Raw genomic sequence first — 21,084 nt, 5'->3', positions numbered from 1 at the left:
TCTCTGTCAAAGCCATTTGTTTGGAGTGTGTGTTGCTTCTTTGAAGAAGTAGTTGAGTTACTTTGACCAGTAGATTCTTCTTTGGTTGTGGTACTTGATAAAGTATTAGTTTCTTTTTTTTTTTCTTTGGAGGAATTGCAGTGATATCCTGTATCGTTTCAGCTTGAAGGAGTTTTCTTTTACAACATTTTTCTTTTTGTGGAACAGGATAGGTTTTTAGATGGGGGTTGTAAAGTGAATGCAGCCCTTTGTATTCTAGAATGCAAGGAATGTCTGCATTCAACTTTACTTGCATCAAAGTTGATTAGAAATAGCCCGTCAAGTGTGCGTAAGCATGATAGTCCTACATAGCTCATGCCTTCTTTAAAGACTGTGCTACCAATATCTATTAATGCTTTATCTAGGGTAAGACCTTGTGATTTGTGAATGGTAACTGCGTATGCTAGAGTTTGTGAAAATGATTCTCTGTGTACATACATGTCTTTGAAAAGAAGGAAGCGGGCTGTTGAGCGTCCTATCCTTTTAACTTCTGATAGTTTGTCAAAGAGAATATTGACAAATAGAATGTTGTTGTCACAAGGGTTTGTTTGAAAGCCAGCAACTATACCAAGTGCTCCACATCAAGGTTACGTTTAAGCATTACTCTACAGTTTAAAGATAATTTTAATATTTTCTCCAAACCAGCTGTGTTGGCGATAGAGTTTTCTAAGGTATTTAGTCTTGTTGTGGCTTGTTGACACATGGGTAGTGTCATACCATGTACATCCAGGTTATCTGTGGAGCAAATTGCAATTATTGGTTACATTTCTTTTTTCAAATTTGTTTCATTGAATTTTGAACAGCTTGCAAGAGTTGGCATCAAGGACATACCATTGACACTTTTGTGTGCTAATTGTTCCATGACATCAGTAGCACATGAGTTATGGCCATAGAGTGCATGGATGTGCCTGGTTTTTAATATTGATTGTGCTTCTTGAGATAGTACACCAACTCTAATACTTTTTAAAATGTTGTTGTATATTAGGTCTGTTTTCTGTTAATTCTCTGTATTGGAAATGTTGCCAAAGGTGGACATTTCCTATGCTGCCAAGACTTTTACAGAACAGTTTGTGCCCTAAGGTTTTAAAGATAGGTTCAGATTTGACTAGTGTCAATTGAAGAAGATCTCTGAAAAAAATAATGTGTTTTCCTCCAAAGAGCTCTTCGTAGTCTGTTTTGAGGACCATCTGAGGTGAATCGAAGCCAACATTAGGTTGGGGACCATGCTCACCTCATCTATTAGCAACATTTTCATTTGTTTGAAAATTCTGCATAGTTCCATTGCAGCTTCTGTGGAAAGTTTGTAATAGTCTAATTTGTTTTGGTGTTCTGGTGGAAGGAGTAGTAATCGGTATAAAGTGACACTGACTATGTTGTAGGCAGCTAAACCTCTGGGGGCATTTACAACAGCTGACAGTTTGTTGTTTGTCAATTGTTGAAGGAACTTGCTGATGATTTTGATTAAGAATGTTTTGCCTGAACCAGCTTCACCACTCACGTATAGCAGTATATACGCTATTTGCTATTCTTGGTGTAGTCTTGGCAGATATAGTTTTTATTTTCATGTTCCACACCATGTTAAATTTGTTTTGTTATTTCTTGGAAAATGCTGCGCTGCTCATTGTTCAGTTGTGATTTCAGTACAGCAAAATCTTTTGTAGCTTGTTCATACTGACACATGGTGTTTTCTACTTCTATCATGGCTTATTCTGCCTCATTTGCTATTAGTGGCTGTCCAAGTGGTTCTTGGCTTCCTGTTACAGAAGGTTGACTACTGTCGGGAGTGTCCACTTGTAGTTGGACCTGGAGTTCTTCTTCGTGTTGCTGTTCATTGTGCAATGTTGTTTGGTACTGTGTAAAGTTTATGTCTGTTATAGTGCTTTCATTTGCTTTGAAAGCGTCTTCATAGGAGTCATATGTATCCAGTAACTCTTCTTCTTTTCTCCATGGTTTAAAAAGTTGTAGCAGGGACATGTAATACAGTTCTTTATGTTGAGGAGTTTTTAATGACAATTTGATATGATTAATTAAGCTGTGTTTGGTAAGTTTCACTAAGCTGCTTTCACAATTTACAACTCTGTATCTACCTTTCTTTTCATCTGGTTTAACATTATTTTTGTATGTGAAGATTTGGGCTACGTGGTAGAGACACATGATTTCCAAAGTGGTACTCCTGTTTGGGTAGTATGTGTCTAGTAAATTGTTTTTCAAAATGTCTTGGCTGTTGGGATCATTTTTGGCTATTGTTTCTATGTCCTCATATGATTTGAGAACTCTTTTTCTAGATTTTGCAGGACCAAGACTTAGCCATACTATATTGTCAGATTTTCCATAGTACCAGTTAAATGGTCTGCAGCTTCATAGCAGCCACATTCTCTATGAGAGATGATTATTTATGCCTAAACTGTACAATTTCAGTGATACTGTTTTGTCAGATGATGTGTCATCCCAGAGGTCCTGAAGCTCTGTTTTCTCTGCTTTGGTGAAGTAGGCTGTGACATATCGTGCAACTGCAGTGGAATTGTCTGCAGTGTACTGCACATTTATGTTTGCATTCCATAGGAGGGCGATGATTGCATTGTAATCATTGATGTATTATGATTCTTCTGTTGTTTTTATGTAATATGTGTTCTTAGGTGATTTACCTTTGATACTATGGCCCTCATTAAAACGAAGGTGGTAGAGAGTTAACGGCGCTGATAGAGCTGCCGGCCCTGTTAACCCCCTACCGCCTCACTACGAGGTCTCCTCGCGGCACCCGCTAAGGACGCCCGGTAAAACCAGGCGTCCTTAGCGGGTGCCGCGAGGAGACCAGGATGCAAACAACGGGCCCGTCATTAATGGGCCCGTTGTTTGCATCATCCCCATTCCCATTGAGCCCTATGGGCGCTCAAATGGGAAATGGGATCTACCGGCTCTGGGTTCCCTGAATGGGGAAATACCGGGCCCTACAAGATCACAATGGCCAGGTTTTTCCCCATTCACGGAACCAGGACCTGGTACCCGGAAAAGGGGTAGCCATGCCAAAATTGTGGCATGTCTACCTCCAATGTCATAATGAGGCCTGATGTCTGACTGAAGACATGAAGTTGTTTACTTGACCTGGTGCTCAAACTGGTCTAGGGACACCAAAGTGGCATTTGGTGTAGTATTTACCTTTTTTTTAATATTTTCAACAATATTTCCCACATTTATGTCTGTGAAATTGTAACATTTGTGCATGAAGGTCACTATGTGTTGTTTGTGAAGGGATTCCATAAGTGATATATTTTTGGATGAACTGCAAAACAGTGGCATCACTGTCCTGACCAAATTTAGGAGCATCTTTAATCCATAATAGCATGTGGATGTGTGGTGCTCCTCTGGCTTGGTATTCTTTTCTCCAAAAGAAGTGCTGAACTTTTCGGAGGGGAGGAACAGTCTTATTACAAATAAAGTGTAGCATAGCAATGAAGTGATGATGGAAATATCTTGATACATTTACAGGATCTAGAGAGCAGAGTTCTCCTGGTGTTTTTATATCTATGTTTGTTTTGTTTTTGTTTGTTATGCATAGGAAATCGTGTTAATCTTACCATGCATATTCTGCACAACTTAATGTAACAAACCAAGTGGGTGGGCCAATGTTTCTTATCATACAGCGTACATCTCCGTGACGTCGGAACCAGTATTCTTTTGCACCATGCATGCTTGCTAAAAGATTTGTAATACTTGACTGTAAAATATCATCTTTTTGTTGCACTTTTTGTAATAATTGCATAGCTGACATATTTTGAAAATGAGTACCGATTTTAATGTGTGTGCAACTCCATAGCATAGAGTTGCTAGTTCACTTTCAAAGAGAAAATGGAATATGTATTCCACGTTTTGTCTGAATCTGGGATCGTCAGAATACATTCGTAAAGAGCGATATTCTGATGCTGTTATTTGTACGGGTCTATAATCGTACCTTCCTCCTTTTCCAGTAGGAAAGAGTAGAGGAAAAGGCCTGTGCTTCTATACTTCTTTCCCATATGCTGATTGGAGATCATTTGGTTTGTCGCATTTGGTACTTTTCCAGTGCATCATCTATAGTGTCATTAGAGTGTGAAGGATGAATTGTATAACGGTCTAAAATATTGGATTCTGTAGCAGGATTTAGAAGTTCAAATTGACAAGTTTCTGGTGACTCTTGAATTATTTCAATGGTTTCTCTCAGGTTTTCTTCAATATTAATTTCTTTGTAGTATTCATTGTTGTTTTTTAGATATTGCAGGGCATTTCTAACTTTATGTAAGTCCATGAGTTGTTGCCAATTTCTTTTGCCTTTTGTAGGTACGCCATTTACTAAGACAATTAAAGATTGATCTATTGGCCGTTGCACTCCTAGAGTGTGTACATTTTCTTTGAGATCTAATGGTAAATAAACTACTTTGCCACAAATGCCTTTCACTAATTCAGAGGGAGGTAATTTAGCTGTTTTTGGTTGGAGGCGTATTATTGCTTGAAATGGGTGGACTGTTTGAATTATGATGCTCTCATATAAATTTAGATGTTGCAGGGGTTTTGGTAGTGGGAATAATTCCAAGTTATTTGTGATAGCACATGAAGGTGTTTGGCTGTTTTCAGGTTTTGCAGTGCAGTAATTGCAAAGTATTCAGGGGTCAGTAATGTCGTATTTGTTTTCTGCAATAAGGTAGAGAGCTAATTGGAACCATTTGGAATCTTTATTGTCTTCTATTTTGTACGTTATGTCTACAGTTTTTGTGGTACTTTTATAAGAAGTCCTGCGGCAACACACACACACATGGTTTGGTACTTCAGCTGAGGTACTTTTAAACTTTAGTATTTCTTTTTTGTATGTGTTCATTAGAAGGTTACTATTTGTACAGTAGTTGCTAGTTTCCTGTACATCTATTGCATGTTGTAAGTGGCTTTCTATTCCAAAATATTTTCTTTAGATATGCTCTATTTCTTCGAGTAGTTGTTTGGCTCTATCATGTAGAAGATTGTTATTTAAATTTGCTAGTGCTAAAGCAGGACTTTTAGCATAGTAGAGTTTTTGTACCAGATTTATTACAGTTGAATGATGTATTGATATCATTTTGACATGATTGAAGATGCTTTTGCAAATAGGTCCTGAAATGCAGGTTAATGAATGTCCTTGTAGTCCTGTGTATTTGCGCACTGGACAGGCATCCGTATTTTGTAGTAGTTTCATTTTGAATTTGCCTTTACTTTTTACATACTGATTGAGGAACTGGCGTAAAGATTTGAAAGAATTTTTGGCAATATTACACATTGATGTGCACGGCCATTTGTAGACTGGACGTTTTGGTTCAGTAGAATGGGGAGGTGATACTGAGTTTTCTGGGGATATTTTTGTGAGCAGAGTTTCTTGTTCCATAATGGTGTTATTAAGTTTTTCACACCCTCGTCCACTGCTATGTATGGCAATTGGGTTTGTTTGCTTTTGTTTATATGCTTCTTCATTAGAATATGGTTCTGTGGTCGTGGTGTGACTCCATTCACCTCCACAGATGTTTAAGAAGCTATTTTTGTTGATATTCCGTTTATTGAGAAGTCTTTTTTTGTATTTTCGTAATTAGTTTTGTTAGTGGTTTCATTCTGTTTAAAACTAAAATAAATAACTTCCTTTTGAGAAGGATTGCACTGTCTATGAGAGCTTCTAGGATTAATTTCTACGGTAGGTTTTAAGGGCTGTGCATGATTTCGCTCATGTTTTTATAAGGTTCTGAAGGACTCTGTGGCAGAATATTTTTTGTAAAATAGTTTTTTTGGTATGCTTACTTGCAATGACATCAAGATTTATAGGTGCAGGGTTAGCTGTAGTGGTAGCTGAAGTCTTGTTAATTACTTTCTGTTTCGTTTTACATTTTGATAGAGGGGAAGTTTCTGTACTGGAAGCTTGTTTTGTTTCCCTTAACAACTGTATTAGCTGTTTTGTTTGAACTTTTTGTACAAAATCTGCTAGAGATGGATGCTTATTTTGGACACTTTTATTTTGATTTGATCTACTTCTGCGTTCTTTTCTATGGAGTTGCTTTTTGGTAGGCATTCTTTGGGGTATGTTGGAGAAAAAAAAGAAAGTGTGGGTTTGGCTGTTGTGCAGTGTATGCATGCTTTGTGCCTGAGTGTCTGAGTATGATGGTAAGGATGATTGTGGAGGTGTGCGATTGTGCAATGGGCATCTGCATCAAGTTGGGAAGGCTATGTATTTGTGTGCTACTATACTGGGCTTCAGATGAAAATATAAAGTATGGAACTGGTAAGGGGAAGCACTAATACTACATCTAATGGTAACGGGTTAATACACTTGTTTGTTCTACAATACTAAAATGCTAGTGTGTCTGAGTAACAGTTAGAACATTATGTTAGTATTGTACTTACTTTTTTGTATGGAAAGAGTAGGTTTATTCTAAGTCCTTGTTCGTACTTCAGACGCTGCTGCTTTTCAGGAGACTGGTCTTCCCTGCAATTGTAAAAGAAAGAAGTTAGTGAATATGTCTGTTTATAGCAGTTTTGTTAATGTAGACATTGTTATTTTTTGTTTTCATAATTATACTGTTATTTCTCCCATCTTATAATATGAAACAATATTTTTTTTAGAGAGGTGTGTGTGTAAACACAAATTTGGAGAGCAGAAAGGTTTGCAATTGACACTTCATCATAGCAGATGGGAGAAATGACAGTAATTTTACTTTACAGTTTTTACAGGGTAAGTGGCAGTTACTCTGTTTATATTTTTATTTATTTTATTTTACATTTTTAAAGCGCTCACACAGCCCGCGGGCATCGAGTCACTGTTACAGGAATTGTTTGTTTGTTAGTTGCGTAATTATTTTATCTTAGTTGTGTATTCATAATATGCTTAAACACCCAGAGGTTTCTAAGCGAGGACCCGGGGATCGAACCTGTGTTACTTCGGGTTGTCTTGCTTCCAAGGCGCGCACGTTGCCGCTGCGCTATGCTCCTGGGATGTATTGTATTCCCAGAAGAGCTGTTCATGTACTGTGTAGAATATATTCATACCTGCAGTCTGTGTTCATGCATGTGGATGTGCATGCATCTGCAAGTAGAAGGCTTGGGGAGTTTTATAGTAGTTGTTGCTGCAGGTTCTTTGCAATCACAACCAAATTGTACTGAGAGTGATCAATCGTACATCTAAAGTGCTATCTCTGTGATGATAGAGTTAAATGTAGAGTTCTTTGATGTGATAGGTGGATGAATGTGTGACTGCTTAACAGTAGCCAATGAGGGAATGGTGCAGAGTGTGAAGTGAAAAGGGTAGTAGGGCTGCCCCAGTTTTCCGTACTACGCGGTCACCGCGGTTGTCCGCGGACAGCCGTGCCGAATCCGGGGTTTCTCAGCAAATCCAGCATGGGAAATGGACTGTAGGGATCAGCCAATCAGATGTTGAGGTTGTGGTTTCTGTTGAAAAAGGCTTTGTGTAGTGAAGATGGCAGAGGGTGAGAAAGTCAGGGTGCTGGTGCTCGGATATATGTTTGTTGATAGTTTGGAGCAGTATGCTAAATGTAGAGATGTGGCAAATAATTTTGATGTAAAAGGAGTGGAGGTGGTGTGGAGTACTGTGTCTGTTTTTTATTTGCAGGCAATTTTGGAAGTTTGCCAGGATATGGCTAGGTTTAATAGTCCAGATGTAGATGTCCTCCACTGTGGTGCTGTGCATTTGGGCTATGTCAGTGCTCCTACCTTGTTGCAAGATCTGCAGAACTTGTTTCAGGCAATCATGAAATTCCTTCCAAATGCCAATGTTATTTTTTTCTTCTTTGTTATCTGGGGCAGCATGGGACAATAGTTTTGTGTTTTGTTTAAGCAAAATATTGCTAGGTGTGCAATCAACCGAGGATGTATGCTTTCATGCTTAAAGCTGATATGTTCTTTTGTAATAATGAGAACATTGATTTTAGTAATGTTGTTTATTTTAAAGAAGATGGCATTTCTTTATCTTTTATGGGAAATGCCATGCTTTTTTGGAACATAAGGGTTGCTTTGGAGAAGCTAATGTGAAGATCGTTAGAGGAAAATAAGAAAAAAAACAAAAATAAATACAAAATGAACGTTTTTTCTTTAAGCATCTGCAAAAAAACCAAAAAAAAATTTATTTTCAGAGCCAACCTCAAAGGGAAAATAGGGCACACTATTTAAATTTTCATTCCGCACGTTCAGATTTTCGATTTGTCCGTGGACATTGCGTTTGTCCACTTACACCACGTATTACATATGGGGATTTTGGGGTTGAGAGGCATGCAAATGAGAGAAGAGCAAGGGATTGTTTAAGAAGGTTTACTGGGTGTCTTTTGTAAGGCAAGAGTTTGTCAGTAGGTCTTTTTCCTGAGAGAAGAGCAGATAGCTATGGCTGTGTGTTTCAGAAAGCAGATTGTCTGGATTGTGGGAGGTTCTTGGATAAATTGGCTGCAGGTGCATTCAGATCGCTGTGGAGTGGCTGCACATCTTGGATTCTCTCATGTGGAGGTGCACTGGCATGGAGTGCGTGGAATGAAGTGGGTGTATTTCGTACCTCTCTGTGCTTCTTTGGTGACACAGCATCATCCAGACATTAGTATTATTCATTGTGGAGGGAACAGTTTGGGACATGTGTCTGGAATCTCTTTGCAATTTGAAATGAATAAAGGACTTGGGAAAGTCATGGACATGTATTCAAACTCCAGAGTAATTTTTTCCCGTACTGCGCAGAGATAAATGTGGTTGCATTCTTTTTCATTTGGTCCACAAATGGAGAAAGCAAGGCGCAATGTTGACAAGGTTGTGTTAAGGATTTCAATCAGGCACACACCCAGGTCTCGCCCAGAATGTAGTGCACAATGAAACCCTTATTTATTTGTGTCTATAAGTTCAATATTCTGAATAAACTCATATCACACCCTTCTCAAAACACCCCCCAGGTCACACTGAACCAGGAATCAGGCTAGTTTGTAAAGGTAAATATTTATAATAATAATAATAATAATGCTTTAATGTGATATAGATTGAAAAATTCAAACTTTACACATATTGCTTATACATAATCAGAAAAAGAAAAATTTAAAATATGCAATTTATACAATTATGTAAGTATAAAAGGAAAAGGAAAAAATCTAGTATATCTAAATACATATAACTTTACAATATCCAAAAGCTTCCTAAATAAAAACTTCATAATAAAACATCATTTCAACCATTTATTTAAATCTGGATGCCCATCGCTTTTTCAATCTGGAGCCATACATTATATAATGCAATAAAAAGATGCATGTTTACTGTATTAGTACAGTATAACCAAAATTGATTTTCCGGTATAGATTCCAGATTATGGGCAAATTCTCCTAGATATTTAACAATTATGGGTCTCATTGTGATGCATTCAGTTAATAGATGCTTGGCTGTCTCCAGACTATCAGGTAGGTTACATATACGACATATTCGTTCTACAGTTGCGATCTTTTCCCTAGGTCCCACATTACACAAGGTCGGTAGTTGCTCCAGACGGAAAAGAATAATAAACCGTCTTAGCCTTGTGGAAGGGCATAGGTAAAGATATGCCTGAGGTTTCATAAAGTTGTAGAGTCGATACTTTACAAAGGCACATGACTTTAAACACCCTAAATGGGAAAAGTTCCCTAACCAATCCCAGAGATCAACCTTTTTCCCCAGTGCTGTCATGACCTCCTGGGAAATGGATGTCCCTCTGTCAGTCCAGCCAATGTCTCTCAAAAATTGGGTCATACTTTTCTGGAGAGGAGAGGTAGTACCTTTTTTACTTACTTCTATATGCATGGTAACCAGCATAGGGTTAGAAGAACTATTCTTCATCTTAAGATACAAGCCCACCCTCTTTTTCAGTACCATTGCTTTAAGTGAGGGAAGACCGAGCTCCAGCCTTATAAGGGCCATAGGAACACTAGGGGGTAACCCCAGTATGCGTCGCCAAAATTTTCCCTCAACCACTTGCAGCCAGGCTAGATCAGAAGAGGTTAGTGCTTCCAGGCCATACGTAATCATTGGCGCAAACACCTGTATGTAAAGGTGTCTCGTCCCCCATAGTGTGAAACCGGCCTGCCTCCTGGTAAATGACGCAATTAAAGCTGTAACTTGCTGCGCCCTAATTCTCCTATTTTGTCTACATAGAGAGTAATCACCCCAAGGTTCAATTTCAACTCCTAAGTACCAATAGGAAGGGGAATAAAGTATATTATCATTCTGCACCCATAGCTCAACACGAGAGACTTTTTTCTTCGTGAATCTAATCACTTTGGTCTTATCAAGGTTAATAGCTAACCCATTGATCTTTGCGTATTCCCATAGTGCTACCGCTGAGCGCCTAATACCAGCAATAGTGTTGTCAAAAATGACCAAATCGTCCGCATATGCCAGTACTGCACAAGTTGTATCCCCTACTTTAGGTGGGCAGTTATGCACTTCGGCCAATACTATTGGGATATCGTATACGTACAGATTGTACACCAGTGGAGCAGTTACACATCCCTGTTTTACCCCCCTATCTTGTCTCACTTGTCTAGTCAAGGATCCCTCTTCATTTAATCTGAGACACACCATGGTGTTATAGTGCAGCTGTCTTAAGTAATACAGTATACTAGGCGGGCAACCCATAACTTCCAGCTTTGTCCACAGCCTGGCTCTAGGTATAGAATCGAATGCGGCCTTAAAGTCAATATAAAGGGCATATAGTGGGGGCTGTCCCTTGCTAAGTGCTCGAGTTCGTAGTGTGTCCATCACCCACAAGTTGTGCGTGGTGGAGAAACCACGCCGGAATCCACATTGGAACTTACTAAGGATGTTAGTCTGTTCCGCCCAATTCTGTAATTCCGTGAGCAATAAAGCCGCAAAGAGTTTTCCCGTGGTATCCAGCATGGAAAGAAGCCTATAATTATTTGGGTCCATACGGGATCCCTTCTTAAACACCGGCACCAATATCGCCGTTTGCCATGAACGGGGAATCGTCCCCTGAGCTAATACCTTTTTAAAGAGTATAGACAGAAGATAAGCCCAAAAAGTCGGGTTGTTCTTAATAACTATATTCGCTAGCCCATTCGGGCCAGGAGCTCTAGACTCTTTCAAGTTTGCTATTTTATTCAGTATGGCCTCTTCCGTGGCCTCAAAGGGCGGGGGGAAGGGATTCTTCACTCTAGATATTATGGGAACATCTAGCTCTCCAGAGTTACGGTCCAGCAGAAATCTTACCCAAGTTTCCTCTCCTATAGGATTATCTAGCTGAGCCTTGGCCTTCTCTTTGTTCTCTTTCAGTAGCTGCCATATATTACACGAATTTCTAGTGCAGATAGCGTTTACTAGTCTCTGATTTCTAATATTCCTCTCTGTATTTCGAATGGTTCTGATATTAGCTCTATATTTATTTTTAGCTTTTTTGACTTTGTCATAGTAGTTAGAACCCGCTATATTCAGTCTCCTAAGCCCCCGCAATTCTGCTCTTAGCCTTCTCTTAGCATCACGAATATCCTTATTATAAGGCTGAGTGGTACCTACGGGATTTATCATAACATTTTTCCTTGAGGTCGCATGTAATCCTGAGAATTCCAGGATCCATTCTTCTATTTCATTTACGGTCAGCTGTTCAAAATGGGGAAGGGGAGCCTGGGCTTGAGATAAGAGTGCTTCCGTAGCCTTTTTAATATTTCTCTCCGACCAGATAATTCTAGTGCCTGTGCAGTTGGTTTGTATATTGCCTATATTACACTTAATAGCGGGTGAGAGAGAAAGTTGAAGGGAGCACCCAAGAGCCGCATGGTCACTCCATTCATTGGGTATGATTCTCATATCATTTACTATCGGCAACATTTCAGGACACATGAATATATAGTCTAGGGTGCTGTAAGAAATCCCATTAGACCATGTCTGTTTCCCCGGCCTATCACCCATTGTTCTACCGTTTATCATGGATAAATCCCATGTCTCAAAGAATTGTAGCCACCCCAACCCTTCACTCTCTCTTTTGTCATGGGTCATTAGACATTTTTCGTTCAGGGCAGGGTATTTGGCGACCAGCTGATCGTCCTTCATATGACAATTAAAATCACCCATCACCACTACCGCTAAATTGCCGGGTCTTTGAGTCCAAAAAGTCAGTAACTCATGAATGGCTTCTTGTAGAGATTCCCTTATCAATGCTCCCGGGGGATTATAGAGGTTAATCAGTAAGAATCTACTGTGCCCATAATCCTTGGGATAGTCAACCTCAACCGCCAGATGGTAATCAGTGGTATTGACCAGGATCTTCCGCGAGTTGATCGTATTAACCACCCCTATAATGAGTCCCCCATAAGGGCGACCCTTATCCCCTCTTTTGGCAAATGTCTGATGTACTACAAAACCGTCCAATAATAGAGAGTTCAATGCCCATGTTTCCTGGAGACATATACAGCTATGCTTCAGCAATAAATCCATAGACCCTTCTAATCTCAGAAGATGGGCAAAACCCCGACAGTTCCAAGAAACGAAAGAAAAGCTTCAGAGGTTCTGTATCATTCGCGGAAGAGCTTCCAACAATGTTTTGAGGGCTTGTTGTATTTCCGACATCGCCGTGTTTTCTGGTGCCTCTTGATTGACCACATTATCTTGCACCGCTAGCTTGTCCAATGGAGTTTGTAACTCCTTGGTCATGTAATCCTTAGTTTCTTCAGTAAGGTCTCTCTCCTGTGGATCTACATCAATAGCAATAGCTACGGTTATCAGTTCTTTTTTAAATTTTCTAATCAGCTGAGCTGTGGCTAAGAAAGTACAGTGGATGGCGGAAACATGTGGATTAGGGACCTGCAAGGGTTCGATGAAAAAGAAATCGTCGGATTTCAAGACTCTCAACTGTGGGATATAATGTAGTCGGGTTAGGAATTCTGATCTTGCCAACCAGGGATTTTTACCACTAGGGTAGAGGTTCTTAATATAGCAAATACTATTCACATTACATTCCTCATCCGTGCTAATTTGCACGGGCCGTACCGGCTCTAGTGTTTCATCTGTACCAGCTGAGCCGATCTGATCCTCCGGCTCGACTGTGACACTATCATCTTGATCAATGTCTTCATCAGAGAGGCCATCTAAATCTGCCTCCTTGAATTTTTCTCCTGGTACTAACCAATCGGCCAATGACCCCTTAGCTTCAGCGGCTCGAGCTACTGCTCTCGCCTTTCTTTTTCTGGCTTTTTTGGAGCGTGTTTCCGTGGCTGCTTTAGGTCTTACACTGGAGGGTATAGGATTCGTTGCTACTTTCTTGCTTTTCAAAGCCCTTTTGGCCAATCTTCGTTGTTTCCTCGTAAGAAGGATCCCGGGGCTGTGCACGATTTCTAGATCCTCTACAGTTATTACTGAAAGGTTTTCTATAGGAGGATTGCCCTCCAGGTCCTTGTCCAGGATCGCATCTTCCACCACTTCTCCCATTCTCTCCTCTGTTTCTTTCATCTCTTCAATGGTATGAATAGCATCCGAGAGGTTCGCTTCTATCTCATCCTGCGGGAAATCCTTCCGCTCTAGTGCCCTCGTAATATTATTCGTATTTGTCAGTATGCTCCCAGTCATCTGCAGTAGTATTTTGAGTGCAAATTGTAATGACGCTACAGATGATTGGAGCTCCATAATGGCCGTGTTGCTAATATACGGATTTAAGTCTTCGTTATCCTCCTTCTCCGGATCATCTTCTATAGAGGCCATCGCTAGATTAGGAGATACCGAGAGACGTCCACAGCTAGACATAGGATTGGCTTCCTCAGATGTTATATTATTACTTTCTTTATGGTGAGTAGAATTATTAGATGCCTTTGCTGAATTCTGCGTTACCATCCCTCTCTGAATACTCAAGCAGAGGTCAAGTAATGAGTTATTATCAATATCCTCATAATTTGATGAATTTAGTAAAATACTCTCCTTATTCCCTGGCTCAGCCATTACCTCATTGATTGTTGAGTTAATCTCCGGTGGTGGATTTACTCCAAAAAAGTCTGTGATGGCTCCTTGTACCACAGGTGTTGTGTTAAGATTCTTTTTGCTTTTATTACCTTTCTTTCTATTTTCCTTGCCATCATTCACTGGCATAGTCATGCCTTTCCGCAGGTTGTAATTTGACTGTGGTACTTTTTTCCCTTGCTGCATTTCCTCAGCGTGATAATTCGATCCGTGGGAAAATATTGAATTATGATCCTACTATTTATCTTACCCTAGAACAGTCACCACGATTCTGAGCCTGAAAAGACCAGCCACCTCTATGTGTCACGTGCCCCCAGCAACGTTATGATTAATGGATAGCTCACAGAGGGATATGAATGATGTGGGCATGGGGAAGGGGCGGGGGGGCGGTGTGTGTGCCAAAAGGAACCCCAGAGTACCCCGGTGGGCCCGTTGTCTAGGGCCTGTACAAAACACACCACACCTTATCAGTCGTCCAGGCCCAGCCGTTGCCCCCTATCCTAGCCCCGGTCACCCCAGCCTAGGCACAGCCCACACCACTACCACTCCCGTGATGGACAGTTGCATATGACAGCACACTGGGGTACTCGGGTCCGTGATCTGGAAATTCCAGCACCCACTCTGTTCCTGTCGCCCAGTGCTCTGCCACCTACTTGTGATACTCCGAGGAGTCGCCTCGTCTCGGCACACAGTAGGCTCTTGTGGCTGCTGCCTTAGTCCTGTTCTCCGCACCAGGACTCGGTCCTCGTAGCCCCAGCCTTGGTGTTAAAGCTTCTCCGATCTCGGGGCCCGACCGAGCACCCCGTACCTCCTGTGCTTTCCCGCACTGCCAGCACCGACAGCACCGTCGGCAACCGCAACTAGCAGCAGCCCGCAGCCGCCCACCGCCGCGGCCGCCGTACTGTCAGATTCGAGTAAAGGACCTTCCAACCACAAAGTCCACAGAGTCAAGCCGCACTGTCGTCCTGCCACAGACCGAGACACAGCCGCTTCCGACTCTATGCAAGGATACAATCCAGCTGACAATATTAAATATTTATTTATTTATTTAATATTCAAATCACACATACATTTTAATATATAGATATATGGGGCAGCAATCACCAAGTGTTGACAATACAATTCAAAATAAGTAAAGCAATTGAATTCACTTGTGATAATGCAGAATGTAAAACCCAGGAAAAAGAACAGTTTTGGTTTGTGAACAGATAGTGTTTAGGTTAATATTTCCGCCTGTAAAGTACTTTAAGGCACAAATGATCAATCCTACACAGACGTCAGTAATCAGCAGGTATTCAGGAATGAAAAGATCATGTCTAGAGTTGAATGCAATCTTCCCTCCCCAAACAAGAGAGAAAACTGTTTTTGGAAATGGACACTTTTAAACTGACAGGTGAAAATGGCTTTGTGAAATAATGCAAAATGATGCAAAAATGCCTAACTGGAGAACAATTCTTAGGAAAGAAACTCTAAACAAGTCCTAACACACATGAGCTACAAGATAAACAACAGAACACAGTATAGATCAAGATGGGAGTTTAGAAACACTTTGAATGGGAAAAGACACGTGTAAACTTTGGAAAATGCCAAAATTTCACTATGCAATATTTGAAAGAAAGTGTCAAATACATCGTTCCGTTTCTATTTATAAATTTGAAAAAGTTATGGAGGTTTTAGTGAGAGGCATTTTAGCAAAATAGGCACGAAAATGAAAACAGAAATTCTGTTTTAAAAATGACAGATGGCTTTCATTACACTATATTAATGACTATGAAAAAGAGAATGCCACACATGAATCTTCACAGTTACGTGGCCAGCATAACCCTTCATGTGGTGGAGACTCGATTTCTTTCTGGGATCTACTTTAGTTACTCAAAATCACTAATGCCTTAGGGTTTTGTAACATAGATGAGAGGAAATCAGCGCAAAAATGGTTCTGAAGTTACAGATGGGATGGTTGAGATAGGGATAAAACAATGCAAATATACTATGGGTCACTGTTCTTCCTATCAATACTTACAGTCCCTTATAATTAAAATTGGATCGTCACGGTTATGGTCATGGATCGGGTCAGGTCTATGGCAACAGGGCACTTCTGGAGGGATTGGATCAACGGTGCAGTTCTGGTCAATTTTGAACTGCACCTCAGACTGGATTTTGGATGGGCCCTTCTGGTCACTGGACACAGCAGATTGCAGGATGCAAGTTTCAGCGGGCAAGCCTTAATGGCAGCAAGCCAAACTGATCTTCAAAGATACATGGTTATATTTTAAGGAACCGTTCCTGGACTTCTCCTTCAGTTCAAAGGCGCTGGATTCGATCTTGATTAGCTGCAAGCCAAACTGAATCAGAATTATCCTTTTAAGTTTTGGGATGGTTGAATTTGGGCTTTGCTAAAAAGAGTTCAGCAATACTAAATTCTGGATTCTGCAAAGAAAGCTGGATCTTCAAAGAAGTCTGGAGTCAGCTACAAGATGAAGAGTTCTGGAACAAAGTGCTGCACGGAAATCTGGATGTGTTCTGGAAGCAGTGTGTCCTATGTGTTGTGTAGTTCCTATATTTATACTACCAAATTACATCACCAAGTTTATGGTGTGGGCAGAATTTCAAAAACGCACCCCCACAGCTGTGAGTGGCCACAGGCACTTGCCTTATTTTGTTTGGCAGTCAGAACAGAGCTGTCATCTTTACGATGGGAGTTAGGAACTCCCACAATGATTTTGACCACAATTTAGCTTTCCCATGAATACATACTTTTACAATCATACCCTCTACTAAAATCAGACACATGCATTACATTTTTTATGGTTTATCCTGGCGTTCAATTCCATTCTCTGTGAGAGCTGTCTTTCTCATTCTATGGGATTTCATCAATTTTAATCATAACAGTTTGGATTTATAATTTCTAATTCGGTACATCTCTGGGCGCTTATCAGTGGCTCATGTACATACAATCTTAAGCTTGCAACATTAATAGTTCTGCTACAATGAGAGTTTTTTCATAACTTTGGTTCCTTAAGTCATACAGGTTTCCTCAATGTCTCCAAAGCAAAAGCCTGAAATTAGGTTAACATCTACCAATTTTCAGATGTATCCTTCTTTAGGTTGCACAGTTAAAGAGTTTCAAACTTAACCACAAATACAGATTTAAACACCAAAAGGTTGCTTTGAACAGAGTTTTTCTTTCTCTCCTCTCAACAAACAACAGCTGTCAGATCCCTTCCCCAGCAGAGTCTGTCCTTTGTTCTTGGCTCAGCCACAAGATGAATGTCTAAAGAGTCAACTGTGCTCCATATGCGAGAACCATTAAGGCTTCCTGTAGCAAGGGGTTGCCAAACTGAAGTGTCAAACTTCCCAGGCTGGTCACTGTCCAATCAGAATTAAGCAGTTACTTATCTCCAATACTGGGTTGCTTTTAAAATGCATAATAAAGTCTTTAACACATATAAAAATGAACACGGTTTATAAGGGATTTGGACATTTAGAAGAATTAAGCCCTTCACAAACATGATTTAAATAGGTGAATTGTGCACTTCCTCAGAGAAAAAGCACTTTAAACTGGGTTTGACATCTAATGTTCTTATGCAGCTGTCAGGCAGTGAGGCCTAGTTTCCTCTGACTGTACTGGATGATCTGTGTTTTCACATACTTTAATTTCAATAGTTCACTTGGAAAATGCCTGAAATTAGAGCCAAAACAGCACTTTGAAGGTTGCAATTGGTTAGGAAAACTGTATTTTAAAGGCCTTTTTGGATTTTAACCCACTTCTGTGGCCTTGATTCATGTGACAGGTAACAGCACCCACTGGCATTTTCCTGCAGGGAGTTCTTGTTTGGACATCAACTTTGCCTGTGTGTGGCAAGGTTGTTCAGCCTTTTTGGAATTTATGAACCATGCACAGTTTTCCAGATTTGGTGCACACAGGGGTTAGCGCCTCCATTATTGGCAGTTTATTTCTCCCATTGGCAAAGGGATGTAGTAGGGCGCATTGTCATGGGTTGAAATATCTCAAACATCCCCCCCCCGATTTCAGCGTGTCCTCCAGTCGTGTGGGAGTCGGGTACGTGGGATTTTTTTTCTTCTGTCCATGTGAAGAAATCCGGTTGCTTCTCCCATCAGTGAGTGATGCAACACGCTCTCCTCGCTGGTTCTGGTTGGAAGTGTGGAGCAACACTCCGGAACTCTTGGGTTTTTTCCTCCCGGTCCCTGAGGAGGTCCTCCTTGGTGATTAGGTGGATTTAGTTCCAGCACTAGAAAACAGAACATAGCACAATTATGGAAATGTACCCACTACTGTTCCCCGAGGGGTTTAGTAGGCTGGATACATGCATTTAATAACAACTTAAAATATTCCCCAACTATATTCAATGATAGTCTTATACTTTCCTACCACATACTCAATGAAAATGTAATAATTGTTTTCAGATCTCTGGATTTTCCCACTCTGGGTTTCTGGTAGGCTCTTCTATTTGCCAAAAGGTATGCTTGGGATGGCAACTCTTTAGCTGGTTTATAAGGACCCACTTGTCTTGCCCTTCTGTCAAATTTCCCTTGGGGATGCGGATTCTGTAGGCGACTGGTGAGATTCTGTCCAAAATTTCAAAAGGGCCCCGCCAACTTGGGAGAAATTTGCGCTCTCTGACTTGGTTCCTTTGGAAATTGTACAAGTAGACCATGTCTCTTACTTGATATTCTTTTTTAGTTGTCTTAAGGTCATACTGTCTGCAGATGTTTCTATATTCCTCTGAGCCTATGCAAAAGCATGTTGAAGGTGCTTTCTCAGATTCTCAACATACTCATGAGTTGTGGAGGCATTTATCAATGCCTGCTCTTGGGTTCTGCAGAGCAGATGCTGGGGTAGCACCATCCTTCGTCCAGTCATCAGCTCAAATGGAGACATTTTTGTAGCAGAAGAAGGGGTAGATCTGATGGCCATCAGTACAAGGGGTAATCGAATATCCCAACTTGGGCCAGAGTCTGCCACAATTTCTTTTAATATGCTCACAATAGTTTTATTGTACCCCTTAACTCCACCACTATAGGACTGGTGGTATGCGATGTATAATTTCCGTTTTGCCCCAAGTATCTCCCACATCTTTGTCATCACTTCACTGGTGAAGTGACTACCTCAGTCTGACTCAATCCTTTGGGGTAGTCCAAAACGCGGGAAGATGTGATTGATCATCAGGACAGCTGCTGTTTATGCCTTGCAATTTGAGGCCGGTAGACATTCCACCCATTTAGTAAACAAGCATGTTACGGTCAACATGTACTTGTTCCCACTAGAGGAGCGAATCACAGGCCTGATGAAATCGACTTGCAAATCTGACCAACGCAGTGTCATCCCCCTCTTTTGGAGCAGAGCACGGTGTGTGAGTGATGTTGGCTGAAATTGTGCACACACAAGAAACCCCTTTGAGTATTGGTCGAGGTCCTGCCCCATGTGTGGCCAGTATGCAACCTATCGCAAGATTTCTAATGTTGTATGAAACCCCGATGACCGGCTGTGGCCGCCTCATGGGCGTGACTTAGCATCAGGCTTGGAATGAGGTAGGGACCACCCACTGGTCATGGCCAGATATGGATCTCCTCACCAACAACCCGTATTGGATTCGGAACATTTTTGGACATGTCATCAACACTCTGAGGTCCTATTTCCCAATGCAATCGGTATCCGTCAGGGGAAATCTCTCAGGGTCCTCAATGTGTTGATAAAACGTACCAATTCTTGGATCCCCTTTTTGAGCTGTAATCAAATCAGCATCTGAGGTCTCCTTACTGTATTGTGCAGTTGAGAGTTCATTGTGAGCATTTGTCTGGGACCTAGTGATAGCAGTGACCTGGATTTCCCCCAACAGGGACTCGATCTCAAGTAGATCCCCTTGGATGGCTCTGGTTTTGGCCAGCTGATCAGCTAAGTCATTTCCAGTTTTGTCTGGTCCCTCTACTTTAGAATGACCCTTGATCTTTTTCCAGTAGATAGTCATCCCACTAGAGGTGACCAGATCATCAATATTTTGTATTAATTTTCCATGTTTTAGTGGTTTATTGTTAGCATATAGCATGCCTCTGGTTTTCCACCAGGTGCTCCACAAACCTGTTCTGTACATAATCTGAATCAGTGATTATGACCAGTTCGTGGAGTTGGTGTTGCACAGCAGTGAGGATGGCTTGATACACAGCCATCAGCTTTGCCACTTGACTACTACCGGGATCAATTTTGTACCCAGCGGAGGGTTTTGGAGAATCATTCACCCAGGCATTCCCCACACCAGCCACAAGTTCTTTTTCCCCGTTGTTGTCAACATGGTAAGAGCACCGATCCACATACACAGTGGGCATTCCCTCACATTTGTCTTCTTCATAAACTTTGTGTGGGGAATTAAGGTACGCCTCCATGTTGTCCTTGATTTTAAGACTTTCGTCCTCGAAGCAGTTTTCTCTGGCACAATCATGCAAGTCAGCCAGAATTGCGTGAAGGGACTCTTCTTATTTTGGCCATATCTGACCTCCACAGGAAAGCCCTGCATTGACAAATCCAGGAAGTAATTTGGGAATTGCTCACATTTCCATCCCAGATTCTGTCACTTTAAAGATATTGCAGAGGCTGGTGTGGCATCTCCACTATGATGTGTTCCCCTTGGATGAATGGGCAGTAATTCTTCAATGCCCACACCATTGCCAGGAGTGCCTTCTCACAATCGTTGAATTATTCCTCCACAGAGGATAATGTCTTACTCACATAAGAGATGACTTTATTGACCTTGCCGTGCTTTTGGTATAATACTGCAGTCAAACATGTATTTGAAAACACTGTCTCCAAGAAGAATTCCTTGATTTTGACAGGGTAAGCTAGGCAAGGCGTTTGTGAGAGGCTTCTTTTGAGGTGTCTTACTGCCTCAGCTTGCTCTGGACCCCACTCCCACTTGACCCCCTTCAACAGATGGATCAGGGGTCTTGTGATCTCTGCGTAAACCTCAATGAACTTTCTACTGTAATTAGTCAGTCCAAGGAGGCTCCTTAGCTCCCGCAGAGTTGTGGGGTCTTTTAGTTTCAGGAGTGCTTCTACTTTATTTTCCTGGGGACAGA

The sequence above is a fragment of the Ambystoma mexicanum genome, chromosome 1q (assembly GCF_040938575.1).
Source record: "Ambystoma mexicanum isolate Mex_15411 chromosome 1q, UKY_AmexF1_1, whole genome shotgun sequence".
In the NCBI taxonomy this organism is placed as follows: domain Eukaryota; kingdom Metazoa; phylum Chordata; class Amphibia; order Caudata; family Ambystomatidae; genus Ambystoma; species Ambystoma mexicanum.
Note: the sequence above shows the minus strand (reverse complement) of the source record.